The 21,361-nt window shown below is 31.8% G+C and overlaps 2 long non-coding RNA genes across 5 annotated transcripts; one reads left to right on the top strand and one right to left on the bottom strand.

Moving 5' to 3' along the window:
• Positions 1 to 9,394: 9,394 nt before the first annotated feature.
• On the bottom strand, positions 9,395 to 20,249 carry LOC107952023 (uncharacterized). 4 transcript variants are annotated; one of them, XR_001698715.2, is made up of 6 exons: positions 20,024 to 20,249; positions 19,578 to 19,745; positions 19,398 to 19,444; positions 18,954 to 19,315; positions 18,740 to 18,871; positions 9,395 to 9,698 (listed from the first exon to the last, which is right to left on the bottom strand). It is a non-coding gene; the product is annotated as an uncharacterized lncRNA (long non-coding RNA). The 4 variants fall into 4 exon arrangements; XR_001698713.2 differs by having other exon boundaries at positions 19,398 to 19,447; positions 20,024 to 20,216; XR_001698714.2 differs by having other exon boundaries at positions 18,730 to 18,871; positions 19,398 to 19,447; positions 20,024 to 20,185.
• Positions 9,705 to 10,871, top strand: LOC121216018 (uncharacterized). Its single transcript, XR_005911983.1, has 2 exons — positions 9,705 to 9,876; positions 10,771 to 10,871. It is a non-coding gene; the product is annotated as an uncharacterized lncRNA (long non-coding RNA).
• Positions 20,250 to 21,361: the final 1,112 nt, after the last annotated feature.

The raw sequence follows: 21,361 nt of genomic DNA, 5'->3' as shown, positions 1-21,361 counted from the left end.
ATAAATTTTTAAATTTTACTAATTTCCCTTATAAAAGTTAAAACATTTTTTTGTAATAATATGATAAATTTTATTTTATGCTGGAATTATTTTTTTACAAAATCCAGAATTTAGTTAGTAAAAAAAATTGAAGGAACTGACAAATTTGATAAGGACTTAATGAGTATTTCACTATTAAAAAAAAAGTAGCAAAACTTTAAACCAATAAATTTGATTTGAATGATCCAAAAACAAATTCTTTTGAAGAAAAAAAGTTAATTTGAATAAATCCAAAAACAGTGAACTTTTTATCATAATCCTGTGGGCTAGGCTAGAACCAGAAGAGCGCATATATCTCCCTCTAATTGGATCAAAGTCAGTAGAAAATAACTAAAATATTCTTTTCAATAAATATTTATGTAAAAATTAAAAAACTACTTAAAAAAAATACAATATCAAAGTTTAAACTTATAACTAATACTTCAAAGGAATGTTATACTTTAGTTTTTTTTTTTGGCTAAATATATAGATTGACCCCTAAATTTGGTAACTTTTCTCAAATTGGCTCTAAACTTTTTTTTATCGCATTACTTCCTAAAGTTGGCATCTCTTACATAAATTGGTCTTTATTGTTAACATCGTTAGTTTTTTAAGGCTTAATATATAGATTAACCCCTAAATTTGGCAACTTTTCTCACATTGACCTCTATTTTTTTTGAATCATATTAGTCCCTAAAATTGACATCCACTAAACATATTAATCCCTACACTAACACAATTTGTTTTTGAAGAATATGCTGATGTGGACAAGTATGAGAGCGACACGTGAAGAAATAAAGGGACGACATGTAGATTCATTTTTCTTAAAACATTAAAAAAAAACTTTAAATTTTGAAAAAAATTCAAAAAAATTGAATATATAAAAAATAAAATTTTAACCCCATACTTATCCACATCAACAAATTCTTAAAAAAATACACGGTGTTAATGTAGAGACCAGTCTATATAACACATGCCAACCTTAATAACCAATATGATAAAAGAAATTTAGGGATTAATATGAGAAAATTGTCAAATTTAGGAGCAAATCTATTAACATGTATAGCGTATAGAATAAAAGTTAATTAATGTGTGTTTTCTGAAAAAAGAAAAATTTAATTAATGTGTGGCTCACGGATGCACAGGGACAAAAAGCACTACACTGCACCCTATTAACATGTGGAGAGGACTACATTACTTAATATGTTATCCAAAATTCGGATTTTTATCAACGGTGATTATACGACCGCTCCAAAAAGGATAAACGAATACCACGTTAATTTCCTTCAATATACTGAATTTTTTGTGTTTTATTTTGGTGAAAATTTTTAATTTATCGTTAAATTATTTAAATTTATAATTTTAGCCATTAAATTTGAAACTGTTGGATAACATGACTGTCATAAACTATATTAATGATGGTTTAATTATGAGAATGTTTTTGTTTTAATTATCTAATTATAAAAAATTTTCAATTTAATCATTAAATTTTTTTAGTCACCATATCTTTAATAACAAATTTAGTCATTCAATATTTATATCATCTATAAATTAGTTCAACTTTTTAAAAAATTTAAAAAATTTAACATTTAATATTTACAAAATATATTAATTTCATGTTAGGTGGTGTTATTCACTGCAATAAAATTCAAAGGTTTCTAGTTTCTTATGCCACAAAAAATCTTAAGCTGTTGGTAAATTTTTTTTTAACACTTTAGATTAAACAATGTTTTTTCGACACTAGAAAATTCAAAGGTTTTTAGTTTCCGACGCCAAAGAGATAATAAATCGTCAGAAAGTTGTTTATTATTGTTTTTGTTGTAAATTTTTATGTTAAAATAGTGGTTCTTTTGTGCCTAAAAAACTCAAGTCTTACTAGCGTCAAATAAAAAACTATTAAAAAATTTTCTAGAGCCAAACACTAGTAAGAATGTTTAGAGTTAAAATTTATTGATATTTTTTAGAATTAAGACTAAATTGATAGAACATATAAATATTGAATGGTAAAATTTGTTATTAGACCAATAAAAAAAGGCCATGTCCAACGTTTGTTATAACTTTAATGGCATGTTACTAAAAAAATTAATTTTGGAAACATTAGTGACTAAATAATTTTTTATATAGTTGGATTATCAAAACAGAAACACTCTCATAGTTGAGTGACCATTCATGTAGTTTATAATGGCCGCATCATCTAGTTGTTTCAAACTTAGTGACACAGTGATTAATAAAAATAAATTCGAATAGTTTAGTGATCAAATTAAAAATTGTCATAATTAGGTGACTAAAATAAGAACTTGCAAAAATTCAGTGGCTAATTAAGTAGTTTACCCATTTCTTTTATTCATACTATATATTAAGCACTTGATTAAGTTACTGTCATGAGCCAATCAAGCATTAAATCGATTGAGTATTGATGAAAATACTCTTACTTTACATGTGAAAAATTGAACGCCGATAATGACAATGAATTGCAAAGAAAGAGAGAAAAGAACATGTAAAATTTTACGTGGAAATCCTTTCGGGAAAAAACAACGAGCAAAGAAGAATAAAATTTACTATGTCGAAATTCGAATTTTACAATAGGAATATAGGTTACGTTTATTTATAGGTTTGTAAAATTATATTTAATGAAAGTCAAATAAAAGTAATGCAGTAAAGTTAAAATACTTTATTCTAATCAACATCAAATAGAGGAAGTAAACTTCTATATGGATTTCACTTCGGCACTAGCCTTTGCCCTCGTAGAACCCCTATCTTGCCACTTGTATTTTATTTTAACAGGAATTTAAGTCACACAACTCTAACATTACAAATTATATTGTATTTGATGATTTTTTTATCATTTTATATTTTATATAAAACATAACAATAAAAAAAACCCAAACTTTTATAGTTTTTAACTTTTGTAGTTTATCAATTCAAACAAAGTTTTATTTATTAATTATATAAAATTTTATAATATATTTGTTACACAATGTGAATTATAAAATTTTTATTTTATATTTATATCTTTATTTTTCTTAAAAGAGTGTTATTTCTACACTTGGTTATAGGATGATATATGGTTTAAAGGATACTATAATGTTAAAAGAAATGAAATGAAATTATTATGCTAAGCGGTAAATAGTTATTTATTTATTACTTTTTTATAATTCTGATTTTTATTACGAATTATCAAAAGATTTAAAATTTAATCATCAAAATATTAAATTTTATATTAAACAATATCTTAGACTAAGCCTATTTTTAATTCAATTAACAAGCCCAAATTAGCTTGTAAGTTTAAAGAAAATCAAGTCCAAATTTATATAAAAGGGTTTAATGAAGTAAGAAGCCCAACTAAAGCTTAAAAACCAACATTTACTTTGAAACATCAATCTTGTTTTTCTTCTTCACTCATCAGTTGATTTCAGAGAGTCTGTTCTAAAAGTTGAATAGAATTTTGAGAAATAAACTGAAGTTAATAAATAAAGAATCAATTAAATTAAATTAAATTAAATTATTACATAAATTGGAATAAAAACTAAATACAACTCTAATTGAAGTGATTAAGTTGAGAAAGTAAATGTTATACATCATTTGTATTTTAAATTTTATATAAAAAATATAAATATATCCTCGAAATAATATTTAATCACTTTCTATTTCTCAATATATGTTGTTAATTGCTAAATTTTGCTATGTAGTAGCATTTTTTTTTTACATATAGTGCACGTATGTACTGAGAATTCTATAAATGAAATATAAGACCTTTTTTGTTTCTAAATTCTACCATGCTCTCTGATCCTTTCTTCATTCTTCTCATTTCCTCGAACCTTTTACCTGTACAGCAAATTCTGTGACAATTGATATTCATAGCTTAGTATCCACCTTTACACTGGCAAGAACCAGAAACAAGAAATAAATGGTAGAAAATACCAAGTTGAACTCATTACAGGAACAAATGCAAGCACTGTAAATTGGTTTAAAAGCAGTTGAGAAGACGATACTAGCTTGGTGGGAAGAACAAAGAAAAAGGATTGAAGCCAAGTTAGTTGAAAATAATGATAAACTGCTCTGAAAATCAAGTTTTTTGCACGTCTAGGATGCTACAGTTGATGATGCAAAAAGGAAAACCCATAGTGATGTTAGAACCCTGCCGAAGAACTTGCTAATACAAGCATCCAACTACCTTCAATCACTGTAGCTATTCCTAATAGAAGAAACTGTAAGAGCCCTTATTGAAGTCACTATTATTGATGAACATGGAAAGTATAGTTATGAGCTAAATCAACCTGGATTGCTAGCAAATACTCTATCAGGGTTAAATGGCAGTCATTGTCAAAACAACGATTATATAGAAGGGTCTAACTCTGGCACAAGTAACAATGCTTTTGCTTGTAGACCGAAAACAGAATTGTCTACTTTTGACGGGATTAATCCTAGGGGATAGGTTAAAAAATGTCAGAAATACTTTGCAATTTTTTCTATTTCTGATCGTAACAAATCTGAAGTGTGGTATGATTGTTACATTATGCAAAAGGGGTATGTGTAATGGCAAGATTTCTCTGTTGGTCGTCGCTAAAGATTTTGTAATAGAACATGTTCAGATGTTATTGAAGAATTTAATAAACTGATTTAGAAAACTACAGTTCAGGAATACCAGGAAAAGTTTGAGGAGTTGAGGCCATATATGCTGCAAAATAACCCTTATCTAATGAAGAACTAGTTTTATTAGTAGATTGAAAGAATTGAGAGCTAGAATAAAAGTTGTTGGGATCAATCCGTATAAATAACGAGATAGTAAAAGTGGAGTGGAACGAACACGTGGAAAACCTTCAAAGAGGAGAACTAGTGGGAACCACTAGCTATTCTGAGAGTAAAGTTGCTGCTGGGACCTCAGCTAGTGAAAGATCAACATTATGAGTTGGAGAGTCTACAGATTGGGCGGATTTCATTAGAATTGCATAAAGTGCTAGAATTGGAGAATTTTTAGTGTTAGTAACCCCTTTCTAAGTTTATGCCGTGTTAGTTGTGGGCATTCGCTCTCTTCAGATTCTTGAGTACCCTCACTTACTCTGGGCCTCTTCTAATTTTTCTTCATTGCTAATTTCTTCGAGGGGCAGTAGTAGCGCTCTCCTTAGCAGCAGCAGAAGAAGAAGAAGAAGAAGAAGAAGAAGAAGAAAGAGTATCATGATTGATTATCCAATAGTGAGAATGAATCCCACAAATTTCATAGAAAAAGAAGGGAGGTTCCCTTATACGCCCAATTAAAACTTGTGCTAGATTGCTCATAGCATTAAAAGGCCAGGCCTCGGAATCTGAAGGCACATTGTAATCATCTAACCAATTAATGGGGTCAGTTGCCCAACGATAGTTTGGACTTAGATTCTATAAACAATATTGGAAGACATTCCTAACTGTAATAGTCTCCACCAGTTTAAGTGTTCACCCCCTCTTTAGTAATTTATATTGCTTTAAGGCCACTTCTGAATCAACTGGCTGATAGTGAGAATAAACAAATTTACGAGGAAGAGACCAACATGTAGGAAAGCCAAATCCACTTTCAAGCCTATAGATGACTCGTATGAATTTGTCATTTCTTAGTTGCAAGTTTGAAATATTATTTTACATTTTTGGCTTACAACCTTGGCGTACATTGAGGCAAACATTCTCAATAGCAGTTCCTTGTCTCTTTGTTTTTAGCTGATAAAATTTCAGGAAAAGGGATTTCTGGGAATTGTGTTTTGGTTATTTTGTCTCTGACCCCTCCCTTTAGTTTTTGTCTTGACCATTTTTGTATGAAAAAGAGAAAAGAAAGGAAATGAAAAGAAGGAAAATGTTACCTTTGTGAAAGTTGAGACTGAAGATAAAGAAGAAAGATTAAGCAGAGAAAAAGTTAAGGTTTCAATTGATTTAGCAAAAGTGTTTGAAGGGGTGATTGAGTATATTCTTTATAGAAACAAACATGTGCAAGAAGTTTAATTCGTGAAAACTATTCAAGTTCTCTAATACAATTTTTACATCTATCAAAAAGGTAAGTTATGTAATGTTTGAATTTACGTGGGTAGCTGCAAAATTCTAAATCCGCCAAATTAGTGGTATACGCCTGACACAAAAAGTTAGGTTTCAGTTATTTAATGAAATTATCCAAAGTTAGAAAATTTCGAGGAAGAAATTTTTTTAAGGGGAGGAAAATTGTCACACCTTAAGTTTGGCGAACCTAAGATTTTGGCGTATAACGGAAAAATAATTTGTTTGGCGAAGTGTAATCTGTCCATATGTTTCTTTTGGCGCAAAGGTGTGAACGTATAGTAATTGCCATGTAAGTAAATGAAAATTTTTTTTTAGGATATTTTGCTATTTAAAGGAAATGATAATGTTAAGTAATAAGGGGTAAGTACGTTTTGAATTATCGCCAAAAGTATTGTACGCCATGTTAGTTGAAGTATTGTGCTAGTTAGGTTGTAAAGTAATCTGGTTAGGAACCAACTGGATAGACTAACCTGATATCTATAATACATAATCCTCATTTATGTTGCTCTCAGAAACTATAAACCATTAGGAAAACAAATTCTGAAATATGTGACACTTGTTAAGTTCCACTAGTTAGGATGAGTCATATATATATGTGAAAAGGGTTTTGAAGAGGATTCTTCTTTTTCCTTCAATGCTACTTTCTGATTCTTTTTCATTAATCCAACGGTATCTTTTCCTCATTAAACTGGAATTTAATGATTCTTGGTTTAATCAGTGATCATTCCATCTCTGGGTAAGTATCACAGTTCTGCATGTTAAATATTTTGAAAGAATAAGTCTTTATGTGGTATATGAACAATAAGTTGTAAGTATAAAGCTTTTCATAGGAGTTATTAGATTTTGAGATGATAATAAATTATATGTAAATGAGTTTTAATGTTGATCCTATGTTCTGTAAGCAATTGTTGTTGCTGGTTCGAGGAAGATGTTTGAGTCTGAAGCTTAGAACTGCAGTAGGTGAGTTAAAGTAAGTTTTTACCCTGATTCCCTTTGTCTAGAAATTAAATAATTAAGATAGTAGAAATAAGCAATTAAAGAGATTGAAAGTAAAATTAAATTAGAAAATGAATTTGAGTTTTGACAATAGAAAAAGTAAGCCTTAACCCTAGACTCGGTGAATTCCGATCTCTGAACTGATCCTCGAAAATTAGTCTTCTTCTCCAAACAATAAGCTGGTTATAGCGGCTAAGAACGTCCTAACCACCAATTCTTCCTTTAGTAGTTGGTCCTGATATGACCTACAAACCAACCCTTACCGATTATCTAACCGAGATACACGCGTTCCCCATTCAAGATACCGGCAGCCTTGTGCTCTAAAGAACCCAACTCGAATTAACGACCTCAACCGTGCGGGACGTTTAAACTTGATCACTGTCTCATTTGATTTGTTCTCGGAGATCCGAATACATCACGGGCGACTCGTTTCTCCAACTGTCTGCAAATACGACTCCAACCCAATGTGCTTTTTTATTTGAAATCGAGTTAATTTTAAGGGATAAATTTGTCAATCCCAATATTTAGGAAAAAATAATGAATACCGATTGGAAGGATTTTTAGTATAGATACGTATCTCACGATTTTTGAGCAGAAAGAATACCGGCCTAAAGCTAAGTTAGAATTTAATGAAGCATGAAATTAATCACGCTTTGATTGGATATGGAGTGGATTTGAATGAAAAATGGCGAAAGTTAGAATGGAAGAGATTTGGAAAACAATTAAACTAATTTGCAAAGAAACAAGCAAATGGAAATAAAATGGTAGTATGCTACACGCATAAAATTGGAAGGGAAAAATAGTTTAATTTAATTACTTAAGCAAATTCAAGTGTGTTTTCAAGCTACCACAAATGCCTTATTTATATACAAATAACTTACTAAATTTGGCCTAACTACCCACTACACAAAATTAGAATTAAATAAAAATAAAATCAGGTTTTCTTCTAATTTTAGCTTTTATAAGGTCAAAAGAAATCTGATAAGTCTTTGACTATTTCCAAGTTTTTGATTCGGCCCTATTTTATTGCCTGTGCTGCAAATTAGTCCTTTTCTGCCTGTTTTTGACTCATAGCATCTCAATTGTTTTCCTGACAGAATTAAAATATAAAATCACTAATTTAGAAGGGACCAATTCAAGATTCAATCGATTTAAATACAAAAAATCAAGCAAATTTAACATGTTATCAAATCCCCTTACTTAGCTCATGCTTGCCCTCAAGCATATTGCACTTCATACAATAGAAATCATTCAATAACTTATTAGAAATCAAGCGTCTTTTCCACATCCATGATCAATGCAAACAATATAGACAAAAAATAAATAAGTGCTCAAAATATCTAGTTTGATAAACAAGTGTTCACAAAATTGAAACATGTAAATTAAATCATTTCACTAAATTGAGTTTGAACCAAAATTTGCAAGGTATTATTTTCAATTAATCATGCAATAATAATATTTTTATTTTATTTTAGAAGTAGTCAAACCTTTTTACGCGAACTAGGATGACAACCCAAACACCTTAACCCGGTTACTCAATTCAAACGATCTTTTTTTAAAAATAAATTAGGGAGTTGGAAATGTCTAGAAATTAAATAATTAAGATAATAGAAGTAAGCAATTAAAGAGATCAAAAGTAAAATTAAATTAGAAAATGAATTTGAGTTTTGACAACAGAAAAAGTAAGCCTTAGCCTTAAACTCGATGAATTCCGATCTTTGAACCGATTCTCGAAAATTAGTCTTCTTCCCTAAACAATAAGCTGGTTATAGCGACTAAAAATGTTTTAACCACCAATTTTTCCTCTCGTAGTTGGTCCCGATACAACCTGCAAACCAACCTTTACCGATTATCTAACCGAGATATACGCGTTCCCCATTCAAGATTCCGGTAACCTTGCGCTCTAAAGAACCCAACTTGGATTAATGGCCTCAACCACGCGAGACGTTTAAACCTGATCACTATCTCATTTGATTTGTTCTCGGAGATCTGAATACAGCACGGACGACTTGTTTCTCCAACTGTTTGTAAATACGAATCCAACCCAACGCACTTTTTGATTAGAAATCGAATTAACTTTAAGGGATGAATTTCTCAATCCTGATATTTAGAAGAAATAATGAATACCGATTGGAAGGATTTTTAGTACAAATACATATCTCACAATTTTTGAACGGAAAGAATACCGGCCTAAAGCTAAGTTAGAATTTAATGAAGCATGAAATTAATCACGCTTTGATTAGATATGGAGTGGATTTGAATGAAAAATGGTGAAAGTTAGAAATGGAAAGGATTTGGAAAGCAATTAAACTAAAGAAACAAGCAAATGGAAATGAAATGGCAGTATGCTACACGTATAAAATTGGAAGGGAAAAATAATTTAATTTAATTGTTTAAGTAAATTCAAGTGTGTTTTCAAGCTACCACAAATGCCCTATTTATATACAAATAATTTACTAAATTTGGCCTAACTACCCACTACAAAAAATTAGAATTAAATAAAAATAAAATAAGATTTTCTTCTAATTTTAGCTTTTAGAAGGTCAAAAGAAATTTGATAAGTCCTTGATTATTTCCAAGTTCCTGATTTGGCCTCACTTTATTGACTGTGCTGCAAATTGGTCATTTTCTGCTTGTTTTTGACTCATAGCATCCCAATTGCATTCCTGACAGAATTAAAATATAAAATCACTAATTTAGCAGGGATTAATTCAATAATTAACCGATTTAAAGACAAAAAATCGTGCAAATTTAAGATGGTATCACCCTTTCTTATATAAACTTTTCAAGTATAAGAAAATGTATATATATATGTATATAAGATGATGGCATTTATAATAAGAGGTAAGTGTACGAGTATAGTTAAGAGGAAATAAGTGCTATGATGATATATAATAAGTTTTATTGAAGGTGAATGTTGATTGATAAGTATGCAAGTAAAATTTAAGATATGAAATGTATGAGACAATCTAGAATGCAAATAAATCTAGGTAATTAAATTATGGGAAACGTCCCTTTCTGAAGTGTCTGGTAGGACAGTTAGATTGCTAACCAGATTGGTAGATCACGATATGAAAGCAAGTGTAAGACCATGAGGTTGATACCCATTGTATCGTGATATGATTTGGAAACACTTATGGTGTAGCCTCCAGTAAAATGAAGACTAGATTGATAGATCACGATACATGAATGTGTGTAAAGCCATGTGGTTAAGACCCATGGCAAGATATATCTATATGAATGTTCATGGTGTAACCTTCGATGATGTGTAAATTGATTGGGTATATCACGATACATGAACTTATGTATAAGTCAATGAAGGAGACACCCATGACACCTTCTATGAAAGTCCGCTGGGATAATAAACACATGAATCTGTATGATGCCTTTATGGCGTATTCTGTTTGGCCCTTATGACGCACTCTACTAAATCTGTTTGGCAAGGTATGCTTATCCATCCTTTTGGTAGTTTCTGATTGTTCTATGATAGATACTTCTATGATAAGGTCATGGAATATCTAAGGTTAATTTGGTTGAATTAGATAAGGAAGTTCTGAAAAGAAGTGTGTATCTGTAAGTTAAAAAGGATATCCACCCTGACAATTTGTTTGTTTTGAAAATAGGTGTATTCATGGTTATGAAAGACATAAGAAATTGTCAATTCAAGTTTGTCTGAGTTAGGAAATGGTTGAATCTGAGTTATTTGGAATCTATTATGTCTGGCATTTATAATAAGAGGTAAGTGTACGAGTATAGTTAAGAGGAAATAAGTGCTATGATGATATATAATAAGTTTTATTGAAGGTGAATGTTGATTGATAAGTATGCAAGTAAAATTTAAGATATGAAATGTATGAGACAATCTAGAATGCAAATAAATCTAGGTAATTAAATTATGGGAAACGTCCCTTTCTGAAGTGTCTGGTAGGACAGTTAGATTGCTAACCAGATTGGTAGATCACGATATGAAAGCAAGTGTAAGACCATGAGGTTGATACCCATTGTATCGTGATATGATTTGGAAACACTTATGGTGTAGCCTCCAGTAAAATGAAGACTAGATTGATAGATCACGATACATGAATGTGTGTAAAGCCATGTGGTTAAGACCCATGGCAAGATATATCTATATGAATGTTCATGGTGTAACCTTCGATGATGTGTAAATTGATTGGGTATATCACGATACATGAACTTATGTATAAGTCAATGAAGGAGACACCCATGACACCTTCTATGAAAGTCCGCTGGGATAATAAACACATGAATCTGTATGATGCCTTTATGGCGTATTCTGTTTGGCCCTTATGACGCACTCTACTAAATCTGTTTGGCAAGGTATGCTTATCCATCCTTTTGGTAGTTTCTGATTGTTCTATGATAGATACTTCTATGATAAGGTCATGGAATATCTAAGGTTAATTTGGTTGAATTAGATAAGGAAGTTCTGAAAAGAAGTGTGTATCTGTAAGTTAAAAAGGATATCCACCCTGACAATTTGTTTGTTTTGAAAATAGGTGTATTCATGGTTATGAAAGACATAAGAAATTGTCAATTCAAGTTTGTCTGAGTTAGGAAATGGTTGAATCTGAGTTATTTGGAATCTATTATGTCTGAGTTGTATAATATCTTCTTCTGAAAGTATATTGAATCTGAGTTATCGCTATCTTGAGTATCTGAGGTTCCTAAATAAAGTGATGTGGAATTCATCTGAATTATCTGTGTAGTACATTATCAGTGAGAGTTTGTATGGTATTGAACCAATGTATGATTTGATTAGTAGTTTGATGGTATTCAGATCTGCGTAAGTATTCACCAAATGTGTATGTATCTGCTAGTGATTAATATCTATGAACAACTGTTCTAGGATAAGTTTGTGTGTTAAGAAATGATTTATATAAATTTGATTCTGAAGGTATATTCTTTTGAGAAGTGCGTACGATTTATGAAATGTCTAAAAGGATCTTCAGTTAGACTATTAAGAAAGAACTGGTATATCAAGAGTATGATAGTTGGTGTGGAAGTGTATGTCGGAATTGTATCTGCCTAAAATGGAAGTAAGTGGTTCAGAAGGATAACTAGCACACTGATGTTCTTCCAATCTTATAAACTATCTGCTAAGGTATTATTATGATAAAGCTCACTAAGTTCTTTTGAACTTACAATGTTTGTTGTTGTTTCATGGGTATGGTATGAGAATACGCTAGGAGGGACAATTCCAAGAGTACGCCAGAATAGTGGAAAATTGGAATATTATGCATACAAGGGAGAAGTAGTGTAGTTTAACGTTACACCTTAAGATTCTGCCATTCACAAACTTTATACTGTAATGTGTTGTAACAAGTTTGGATTAAAATTTTATTTTTTAATACTGTCTCTTATTCTTAGAGCTCAAGTTTCTTAATTAAATTAATAAGTAAAATGTTTTAAGCAAGGAATGTTTGTTAACTATTTGATATTTGGTTAAGTATTGTGTGTAGTACCACTTGAGATTCGGACCTAGAGAACCAGGTCGAGTTGAGGGCATTACAGGGCTCACACATTTTACAACTATTATAGAGTGATTCAATCTATCAAATGCAATAATGCTAATGTTTCAGACCAAAGTTATGGCACGAGAAGCTTGACTATATAAACTATTATAAACTTTAAAGGCTAGTTCGATATGATTCTATCAAAGGGATTCTAAAGCTGAGTGGCTCCATTCTTTAAGTGTGTGGTAACTCTTTAAAAGGCAAGCAACACAGGGAAAAGCATAAAAAATTGGTTCACATTCAAACAATGACACCACTATTTTTTGGCATAGGTGAAAAACGTTATGTGCTTATTTGTGTGGATGGATTTTCAAGTTTCCTTGGGAAAGATTCCTTAGAGACAAATCTAGCACCTCTGATGAATTTAGAAAACTTTGTAGAGGCTTTATGAATGATAAAGGCCATGTCATTGGAATGATTAAGAGGATTAAAATTGATCACAAGTGTGAGTTCAAGAATTAAGATTTTGCAGACTTTTTGATAAGAAAGGGACTAAGCATGAGATAATGTGACTAATCTTTCTCCCTTGGACATTGTAGATTCATGGATGAATCGTTTTGAGGAATGGAGAATGATGAAGATAGACTTCATTTTTCTCAAGGCTCAATTATGATATGCAAGTCCAAACAGTTTAAGTTTGAGCTTAATATGCTCATTCAAGACCTTATGACCAAAAGTATGCAAGAAGACGAGTTAATGTTTCAAAATGATAGAATTTGATCTATCTTAAACAAAGAGGGTGAATCAGAAGGCCACAAACCCATTCTTGGGCTCAAGAGTGCAATCCATGATGACCAACCCATTTGGAGGATGTTAACAAGCTTAGTTTATGTGCTTTATTGTGCAAATTAGCGCACAATGTCGAGCCTATGAAGAACAACCCATTTTGAGTGTTTTATTCTTTTAGGACTTAGTTTATTTTGGCATGTTTGTTAATTGGCTCATTATAGGCAATTTATTTATTAAGTTATTTGATATTTCCTAGTTAAAAATTTGGTTCAAATAGCCTATATATATAGGCTAGCCAAATTTCCTCCTATTAGGTTAAGTTATAATCATGTAGGGTTTTTACCTGTTATTGGAGATTTAGGTAATTTGAGTGTGATTAGGACTCAATTTATCCTAGTTTTCGCATATAAAAGGCAATTCACGCCCTCTATGTACATGATTTAGTTTCATTCTTTTATGAATAATAACTTCTAGAGTTTTCTCTTTTTGCAAGATTTTTTTCTTGTATCTTTTTAGAAGTACTTGCAACTCTATTTCTTTTCATGAATCAAGGTTGTTGTTTTTCACACTTCGGTTTGCTAAGAAACTTTTTTTGGAGGGTTGGCTAAAACCTTTAGTGGAGTTTGATGAAGTTTTTCTTCAGAAGTTTCCATCATACATCGCCTTTTGTTCATCTTCACATCTATCTTTTTCAGTCGCTACCTAATTTTTTTTTCAATCTTGATTTTGTTCCTATGAATCTTTTTCTAATGTTAGTTAAAATTTCATGTTTCTAAGATCCAAAAATTGCCCACCAAGAAAAAGTTATTTCAATTTGTTTCTCCTTTCTTATTTTCTTTGCCTAATTTTTAATTGAATTAGCATCTAATGTCTAAGTTTGAATTTCTTTTTCATGTTGTCTCTTCAAGATCTGGTACTTCCAAATCTCACAAATCAGATTCTAAAGATCTTTAGCCACTGTAAAAGATTAAATAACCTATAAAAATCTAATTTCACATAAAAATGATAATAATAACATGTTAACCAATTGATCAGGTGCAATGTAATATTACATGCACTAATCAATTTCGCATTATAACATCAAAAAAGAAAAAGAAAAAGAAAAATCATCTTCAGATTCATCATAGGTTTATCTACACTTTTTCCCAAAATAACATAAACTTTATACAATATATTATCAAGCTAACAAAAACCTTGTATGACAGTAGTAAGCTCATTGCATCAAGATTTCAAGCTCATTAAAACACACAAAAACCATGTTAATAAAACTAAAAATATACTTTGCGCCTTCATGTAAAACAAATCTTTAGAGACAACAATCAATTCATATGTTAAAATAAGGAAAAAAACACATATTTTTCACGATTTTACAATCTTCAAAACATAACTTTATAACATATTATGTAAATAAATAAAAACTAAAAACCCAATATAAAAGTGAGCTAACTAAAAATTCTGCTACCCTAACACGCATGCATCTGCCTCTCTTACATGTTCTTAAGTTTTTTGGGTTATTTTGTTCAAAGTTAAATTTTGGTTGCAGCAGTCTATTAGAATCTCTTCTCATCTTTCAGGATAGCACACAACGGGGCTTAATCTCTAGCATGCAATAATGGAAAATGAATTTGCCGAATTAACGCTTGATGAAGAAGAAGAAACAGTTTTACAAGCACAAATTGAGCCAAGTTTGGAAAAGGAAGAAAGTACTTTTCGACTGGTGGGATGCTTTTTAATAGCTAGTGTTATTCATTTCCTAGCAATGAAAAGCACCATGGCGAACCTATAGCACCCAGTTAGAGGCGTTCAAATCCGAAATCTAGGAGAAAGACGGTTTTTGTTTCAATTTTTTCATGCTATGGATATCGACAGAGTTCTGAAGGGCTTTCCATGAACGTTTAATAATCATTTATTGGTTCTATACATACTACAGTGGGGGGAGGATCCATTGAAAATCCCTTTAATCTTTTCGCCTTTTTGGGTACAGATCCATGATATTCCAATGGGGTATTTTTCTGAAAGTTTGGCAATGCAACTAGGTGAATTTTTAGGAAAATTTTTGGCCCATGATAGTTCAAATCTGGGGAAAGCTAATATGAATTTTATGAGAATTCGAGTTCAATTGGATGTCCGTTACACATTAAAGAGGAAAAAGCAGGTTATGTTCTCAGGGAAGTGTTCATAAGTCATATTAAAATATGAAGGGCCGACTCTTTTTTGTTTCTATTGTGGTTAGCTGGGTCATAGTGATTCTTTTTGTGAGGCAAAAATGACGTTAGAGGTGGAAGTGGTGGTGATGGGTTGGAACTTCTCTTTACGAGCGCAACCCAAAAAACCTTTGGTAATGAAGAGTAATTGGTTAATTGAAGATAAAGAAGACGACACATGTAGAAATCTCTATGGCGAACACAACTTAGAATACATGCCATGAAGAAATAGGAATAAGTCAAAAACTAGAGTATCTATCGACCCTGTCTTGAGGTTCAATTTGAAGTTAATTTACCCTCTTTTTCACAATGGGGGGAAAATTTATTGGCCAAATAGACCCACTCTGTAATGGAACATGATTTGGAGGAAAGGGTGCTAATTGGAGAGGAAGGAAAAAAAATGCCTAGGGGGAAAGTGAATACCCAACAATAAGAGAAGAAGGCAATACTGTAACAGCAAGAAATAAGAGGATGTTGGACAATACTTTTTATCATCAGAGGTTGCCAAAAGGTAAACTGACCGATCGCAATAAAAATTTTAAGTTAGAATGTCCGTGGTTTGGGGAACCCACGAACAATTCGAAAGCTTTGGCATACGTTGAAAAAATATAATCCCTAGATGGTCTTCTTCATGGAGACAAAGATAAACATAATTCAAATAGAACGAGTGCGAAGAAGCTGTAGCCTTGGTAATGGCATTGATGTGGACCCCGATGGATCTAGAGGAGGTTTATGTTTGGCTTGGAGAGGTGACGCTACCATCACACTTCAAAATTTTTCAAAAAGGCACATTGACGTGCTTATTGAAGATACTGACAATGGAAAAAATAGAGATATACAAGATTTTATAGTTCCCGTTACACACAAGATAGGGATGAATCATGGAATCTATTAAAAAATCTATATAGCAATAAGGAACTCCCTTGGATTGTTTGCGGAGATTTTAATGAAATTATGTATAGCTTTGAAAAGAAGGGAGGGTTGCCTAGAGACGAAAGAAGAATAGAAGTATTTCGAAATGTTCTAGAAGATTGTCATCTGATGGATGTGGGTTATTCTGGTAATTGGTTTACTTGGGAGAGAGGAAATTTTTCTGAAACAAATATCCAAGAGCGTTTGGACAGAGGTGTGGCTAATAAGAATTGGATGTCTATATTCCCTGAAGCTACCATTTAACATCTGGTGCACTCGTTCTCTGACCATTGTCCTCTTCTAATTATCACGAAAAGAGAAGACAATAGAAGGAGTTGGAAAACATTTAAATTCGAGACATGGTGGGTCTTGGAGGAGTTATTCGATGCTGAAATAAAACTCATTTGGGAAACGACATCAGAAGGTTTACTACAGAAGCTGGATTGTCTAAAAAAAGGCTAAGAGAGGGGCTGTACGCATTTGTCAGTCTAGAAAACGGAAAAAAGAATTTTTATCCTCAAAGCTGTCTGAGATGATGGAATCCAAAATGAGTGATAATAATTTAGCAAAGCTGATTGATACAAAATTGCAATTGAATTTTGAGATTGAGAATGATGAAAGATATTGGGAGCAAAGAGCTCGAGTTAATTAGCTGAAATTTTGGGATAGGAATAAAACCTTTTTCCATAGTCAAGCAACACAAAGACAAAGGAAAAATTGTATTTGAAAATTATAGAATATGACAGGAAGGGAAACGGAGGATATACAAGAAATGGCAGAAATTGCTAAATCTTATTTCCAAAATTTATTTGAAGCTAGGGAAAAGGGACATTATGAACATCTCTTATCGGGTATTGAACGTTGTATATCTGAAGAGGATAATCAAAGACTCACGGTGCAATATACAAAGGAAGAGGTTTGGGAGGTGCTTACTGGAATGGGGCTTACAAAAGCACATGGGTTTCCGGCCTTATTTTTTCAGAAATGCTGGTATATCATTGGGTAAGAGGTCACACTTCTCTGTCTTCAACATCTAAATGGAGGTACGAAGCTTAGTCCAATTAATACTACTCATATTGTGCTTATTCTTAAAAGAGCAAATTCGACCTATCTCACTTATTTTTGTCCTATTAGCTTATGCTATGTCATTTTTAAAATAATGGCAAAGGCTATTACTAATTGACTTAGAGAAGTCTTGGAAAATTGCATCGATGGCACACAGAGTGCTTTTGTGCTAGGAAGGTTAATCTCGGATAATGTATCATTGGCATATGAAATTTTACACACTCTAAAACGAAAAAATTTTGGAAAAAAGAGGTTGATGGCAGTTAAACTCGACATGAGTAAAGCGTACGATAGAGTTGAATGAAATTTTATATAGGAGATGATAATGAGAATGGGTTTTGACCCTAGCTGGATTGCTTCTATTATGAAGTGCGTATCTACTGTTTCTTATTCAGTGGTACTTAATGGTTAAGCTGGGGAAAGTTTTCAACCAACGAGAGGATTACGACAAGGTGATCCTTCGAGCCCATATTTATTTCTAATCTATGGAGAAGGCTTATCTTGTCTTATGAGATTGGCAATTCAAGAAGGACAATTAAAAGAGGTTAAGGCTAGTAAAAAGGGCCACAAGTATTATATTGTTATTCGCTGATGATTGCATTTTACTTGGAGATGCTACTGAAAGGGGAGCTTGTTTATTGAAAACAATTCTACGCGAGTATGGAACCTGTTCAGGTTAGTGCGTCAATTTTGAAAAGTTAACTATTTTCTTTAACACTAATACACAAGAGGAAGAAAGAGGATTAGTTACTCGCACATTAGGAGTACGAAGCTCAAATGATCCAGAATGTTATCTTAGATTACCTAATATGGTGGGCAGAAAGAAGAAAGAGCTTTTTCAAAACTTAAAGGATAGATTTAAGCAACGAATTGAAAACTAGAGTATTCAGCATCTCATTCAATATGGGAAAGAAGTTTTTATTAAGGCCATTCTTTAAGCTATTCCAACGTATACGATGGCCTATTTTTTACTACCTAAATATTTATGTGTTGATCTTAAGAGTATTACTGCAAAATTCTAGTGGCAGAAAGATCGTGGCAAAAGGGGCATTCGTTGGTAAGCTTGGAAGGATCTTTGTACCACAAAAAAAATGGTGGTTTGGGGTTTCAAACTCTTGGTCAATTTAATATCGCTTTATTAGCCAAGCAAGGTTGGCGCCTTATTAATTTTCAAAATTCTTTATTAGCAAAGGACTTAAAAGCCAAATACTACCCAAATTCAGACTTTATTAATGCACAGTTAGGGAATTTACCTTTTCTTACCTGAAAGAGCGTTTGGGCAGCAAAAGGGTTACTGAAAGATAGCTTATGTTGGCAAGTCGGTAGGGGAGATCATGTATCTGTTTGGAACGACCGGTGGGTACCGAGAGTTGACAGAGAGAATCAATGACAATTCTAACAATGCAGAAGTAGAGTTAGTTTTAGATTTAATTGATGCTTCAACAAGAAAATGAAAGATAGATCTAAGAGTTAATACCTTTCAAGCGGATACAACACAGAAGATTTTGCAAATTCCTCCGGCAGAAGAAGAACATGATGATTTCCAAGTTTGGCGAGGAGAACATTCTTGCGAATTTTCAGTCAGAAGTGCCTACAAACTATTACAAGAGGTTATTATGGATCCTAGTGCTTATTTTATACAGGCCGAAACAAAAATTTTTTACAGAAAGCTATGCAATTTACATCTCCCATAAAAAATTGCTATCACTATATGACGTATTTCCTAGAACTTTATTCCTACTTTAACAAATCTAAGATTCAAAAGAGTGGCTGTAGATATTTCCTGTCCTCGGTGTCGAAATGCAGAAGAAGATAGCAACCATGTTTTCATACAATGCCCTACAACAACAGAGACATGGTAAAACATAAATCTATCATGGGTCATTAATACTAATATTCAAGATTTGTGGAAATGGCTTACTTGGGTCTTCACCATGGGTAACAGCAAACAATGTCGACTTTTTTGCTCTGCTGTTTAGACAATATGGAGTTCAAGAAACCAGTTAGTTCACGAGGGGAAAATAATAACAGGAAGAGATTTATCGAACCGAATCCAAAGTTATATAGTAGAGATCGATGGGGTGGAAAAAAAGCCACTTACCTCAAACGATAGTAGAAGATAGAGACAGGAAGAAAGAAATGCGAGAGTAGCAATTTATTTTGATGCAGCTTTTGACGGTAAATACTCCAAATAAGCCTCAGGTTTGGTGGTGTGGAGGGAGATGTGAGTTTTTAGCCTCAAAGACAGTCCTCCATTCCACAATACCGTCTCCGTTCATGGCAGAGCCACATGCAGGGTTACAAGCAGTAAAGTTAGGGATTTCAATGGGTTTTCAATCAGTAGATATCATAGGAGATTCAAAAGCGGTCATAAAAAAATACAACTCAGCAGCGACAGATAAATCAGTTATAAGGGCGATTATTCGAGACATTCAAAGTGAAAAACAACATTTCCAAGAAATCAACTTCCAAATTGTTCAAAGATCAGGGAATATTTATGCCCACGAACTTGCAAAAGAAGAATTAAGAAAAGGAGAAGAAAAGTACCTAGAGGGAGCAGTTTTCACCCATATTCAATGTGAACAAGAGGAGAAATGGCCGAGACACCCAGCTTGAAGAGTCTCCATAGAAGATTTGAAGAGATAAGGATAAGAGAAATGAAAGCTTTTTTGAAATTTGCTATCGGTTGAACTGCTGGTATTGAGATTTGAAATGACAGATAATTAATGGGTACCAGCTGTTGACAGTGACTAGATTAGGTTTCCCATTTCTTTCTTTTGTTTTTTTCAATTGTTATTTGTTTTTATTTTAGGCCATTTACTCTCTTTTGGGCCGGTTTTATCTTTTATTATTTTTTTCTACTTAGGTCTTAGTTTCAAAGTTTTACAAGAACATTTCCTCATTATGCTATTTGTTTTCTAATCAATAAAATCTAGTCAAACTATTAAAAAAAAAAACCCAACATAAACCATACGATCAACAACTTAATAATAAAAAATGAAATCAAAACAACAAAAGAAAGAGATAATAACCTTTCTTTAATAGGGAACAAAAGATATTTCTATTTTCATTCTCCTTCAATCAAGAACAAGAGAAAATCTAATGTTGGAGCAAAAGAATACTTTCTTCTCCAGTTCATTTTCCTTTTTATTCAGTTTTTACTTATAAAGAGCATAATGTGGGTAAGCTTCTTTCCTTAGTCAAATATCAAGATTTATATTAAAAAAGAATTTTTTTTTCCTTCGGCAAAATGGTTTCTACTCTCTACACATAAAATTGTTCATTTATATAAAAAAAATTGAATTCAGGAGGAAATCTAAGAGGTTACTTTATCTCCCCATATTTTATGGTGGTAACCAATCCAAAGAGTTGAATGGTTACACACATTTTATAAATTATCTTACATGGTTTGATCTAGAGGAGGACATGAATCTAGATGCCCCACCGAAAAGGCGTTTACTTTTTTAATCAAACTTGGTCTAATTTCAAAAAAATAAATTCAAATCCAACCTGACCTGACTCTCTCATATTTAATTTTTTAGATTAATTTTTATTAATTTTTTTAAATACAATTCACGCACTAAAAACGCTAAAATAAAAGTTTTCTAACATATTAAAAATAATTTATATTAAAAACTACTACTATAAATATAATAAATATTTTATTATATTAAAAAACACAAATAAATATAATATATATTTTTGTATTGAATATAATTTTTAAAATTTTATATTTTGGGTTGGGTTATTTAGTTGGATAAGTTTTTTTTTTTCTGTTTTGGATAACAAATTTAATAATTATTGGATTAGTGATTTAATATAAATATAAAACTATGTGATTATTATTTAACATATATAATTGATATAATTTTCTTATAACATAAT

This window comes from Gossypium hirsutum, chromosome A02 (assembly GCF_007990345.1).
Source record: "Gossypium hirsutum isolate 1008001.06 chromosome A02, Gossypium_hirsutum_v2.1, whole genome shotgun sequence".
NCBI lineage: Eukaryota > Viridiplantae > Streptophyta > Magnoliopsida > Malvales > Malvaceae > Gossypium > Gossypium hirsutum.
The sequence above is the reverse complement of the archived record's forward strand: the minus strand, read 5'-3'. Positions and strand labels throughout refer to the sequence as shown.